The sequence below is a fragment of the Passer domesticus genome, chromosome 19 (assembly GCF_036417665.1).
Source record: "Passer domesticus isolate bPasDom1 chromosome 19, bPasDom1.hap1, whole genome shotgun sequence".
NCBI classification, from domain to species: Eukaryota; Metazoa; Chordata; class Aves; order Passeriformes; family Passeridae; genus Passer; species Passer domesticus.
In genome coordinates this window covers 8513725-8517133 of record NC_087492.1, presented here as the reverse complement: position 1 = coordinate 8517133, position 3409 = coordinate 8513725, and positions in this window count along the sequence as shown.

Below are 3409 nucleotides of genomic sequence, written 5' to 3'. Positions count from 1 at the left end.
TGAGTCGTGTGTGTTTACCCCTGTGGAGCAGACAGACCCCCCCTTGGGTCAGCACCTTATGTTCTTTCATCCTGGGAGCAGGATCAGGAGCTGAGACAGCAAATGGAAGCCAAGTTTTTGGAGATCCAAAAAGACTTTGAGAAACTCAACTTTACATCAAAGAGCCTCCAAAAGGACTCTCAACAAAAGCAGAGGGATATTGAGGTGTGTGGCTGAAACTCACCCCATTTAGGGTCAGAGCATCCACCAGGAAGACTCCAGGTGGGGGACCACAAGGAATCTCCTGCTGACGACCTCCTCTCAGCACTGTGCTTGTTCCAAGTGCATTTCCCCGATATTTTCTGGGTACGGGGAGAGGGGTGTGCTCCCGGCTCCTGGGGTGTGCCTCAAGAGGCAGCTCCAACCTTGCTGTGTCATGAGTTCCTTTCTGTGCTGAAAGATGCTGTTCCAGTCTCTGGAGAAGCTGCAGAAGGAGAAGGCAGATCAGCAGGACATGCTGGCAGCAATGGACATGGTACAGTCTAGAGGGGCCTCTGTACCAGCCCAGGGGCTCCCGGGCAGGGTGACAAATGCCCCTTGCCCTTGGGGGATGGGGGGCAGAACTGGTGTGGGGAGGGAGAATTTCCTGAGCTCAGGGGGTCCCTCACCCTCCAGATGGTGGGACCAAGCTCACCAGGCTGACGGGGCAAATGGGGCCACAGCAGCCTGAAAGGGCCATGCTGGCCTGGGGGAAGCACTCCTCCCTCTCCCCTCACACACGCTGGCCCTGCCTGTCCTTCCTCATCCCTTTCCCCACCGCTCTCCTGCTCTTCCCTTCTGCTAGAAGGCGGACAAAGCTGCCTTGGGCAGCAAGGTCAATTGCAGCCAGTTTGAAGAGAACATGGAGGAGCTGGATGAGAGGATGGAGGAGTTGCAGAGCCAGATTTCAGGCCAGGAGCAGCACTGGAATAAGATGCAGCAGCAGTTCAGTGATTCAATGGAGGAGAAGGTGAGGGGTACCTCATCCCCACCTTGAGGAACTGGCACCTTTGGGACTTGGCAGCCTGAGGCAGCATCCCTCTGAGGATCCCCCTCCAGGCTTTTCCCGGGAGAGCTCCATGTCACCTCCTGGGGCAGCTGGCTGAGGCTGTGCACCTGTTCACAGCTGGATCGCCTGGAGCTGAAGACTTTCCGCAAACACCTGGAGAAGTCCTGGAACAGGAACATGGAGGCTCTCGAGAATAGGTTGAGGCGTGAAAACGCCGCTGGGATTAAGAAGTGAGTGTGATGGAGACACTGATGGCTTTGGGGACAGTGATGGTCCCATTCCCTCCAGCTCTCCCACACACTGCCCCTCTGGTCCCCTGCCACGGCACCAATTCTGCTGCTAAATGAACCTCAGAGATGCAGATGAAGCAGCTGCACCTTCTGCTTCCACCAGCAGCAGGTTGCACACAGGCAAGGAAGAACAAGGAGAGGGCACCTGCAGGACAGAGCCCTCCCAAAGCAAAATGGGGCTGTGGGTGCAAAGGCTCCCAGAAGCCAGGCTGGGAGAGGGCAACTGCTCCTCCCAGGCAGGGCTGTGACACACCGTGTCCCAGAGCTGGATCATGCCCTGCCCTCCTGCCATGCACACAGGGGACTTTGGTGCCCGAGAGGGGCTGCAAGCGCTGCAGGGGCTGCTTGGGATGGTGACATGGGTGCCTGTGGCCTTCCCCTGGCCTCAGCCAGCACCCTGGGGATGGGGAGAAAGAGGCTCAAGAGCCCACAGTTCAGCCTGCAAATGCCGTGACCCTGTGCCGTGAGCTGCCCAGCACCTGGCTGCTGCCCGCCAGCTGCTGCCTGTGTGCTGCAGGGCTGTGGCCCCAGGAGCTCAGCCAGCCCTCTTCCCTCACCCTCCTCAGGCAGCTGCCAGTGCCTTTCACGTGCCTGTCCTGTGACCGCATGCTCACCGTGCAGGTTCCTGGCCAGTGAGTAGCACCAGGGCATGGGGGCAGCGGGGCTGGCATGGGGGAGATGGGTGCCAGCAGTGACCCTGCTGGGCACAGGGGTCCCAGAGTCTGCTGGGGAGGGGCTGATGTGGGGGCCCCCTCTGCAGCCCTGCCCATCAGCAGGGGCTGTGGGCACTCATCCCAAGGGCTACAGGCAGCGGGATGCCATGGGGTACAATCCCATGGGTTTGTGGGTGCCGCCTCTAACAGGAACAGGTTCTTGGTCCCCTGTCACACCCCTGTGACTCCTGCCCTCCCCAGGTATCCCGAGACACTGCCGTATTTGCAGCCAATGCCCCCCAGCAAGGAGCCACAGCACAGCCAAAGGTAAGGGCCCTGAGGACACATCCCTGGCTCCTGGGGTGCAGCGTAGCCCTGCCACAGCAAGGAGGGCTCTGCACCTGGGCTGGGGGAGAGGAGCCTGGCGGGGCTGGGCAGAGCCGGGGAGCAGAAGGCAGCTGTGGAGGGCCAGTGCTTGCCCCAGGCCTGGGGGGTATTGCATTCCTTGCCTTGCCTGCCCTGTCTCACCCACATCTCTGTCCCAAGGTTGCTGAAAGCACATCTGATGAGCTGTGTCTGTTTTCAATTTGAGCTCACGCTTGGTGGGGAGTTGTATGCCTCCTGTGAAAGGAGTTCCCAAAAACCAAGCTCTGCAGCAGGGACCGACCAGCTCCTGCCAGCTGGTGTCCTGTGCACAGGGACCTGCCACGGCCATGGCCAGCACACCTGGCCGTGGGGACAGAGCCAGCAGATCCAGCCGGGTGGATGGGCTGGGGGCTCCTGCAGCAGGTGGACAGGAGCTGTCAGGGACAGGCCCCTGCAGGCAGCACTGCCAGTCCCCTCCCTGGCACAGCAGGGTGGTGCCCAGAGTGCCACAGGGCTGGGCACTGAGGATCCTCTGCCCCATCCCACAGGAGGCCAGTGGTCCGTGGCGGTGGCTCCCATGTGCCACAGAGCTCTGGCAACCATCAGAGCAGCAGTTTCAAACTGCCACCTGTTCAGGATTCTCCCCGTACGAGTGCATTTCTGCAGGGACTCGTGACCCGCCCCAACAAGGTAGGGATGATGAAGGTGAGGACATGGCACGTGTACTGGGGGCGGGCCGGGCGATGCTGAGGATCCTGGGTGAATTTGTGCCTTCAGTTTCCTCGGGCACAGCTGCTTTGGGAGGGTTGCTAGGGAATGCTGGACTGGACCCTGCCTTTCAGCCAGCTGCTCTCTCCTTCCCAGCCCAGAGTGACCCAGCTGCTCGGCAGGGGTGGACACGTGCCGAGGGGCCGCAATGACCAGCTTCCTGTGGTGACCAGGACACTGGATGAGCCAGGTGTGGCCCTGTCAGGGCACGGGGAGCAGGGGGACAAGAGACTGGCTGTCTGCTGGGTCTGCACCTGCTCCCTGCGGGTCTCTGGCCAAGCAGGTGACCCTCCTGCTGCCCCGTT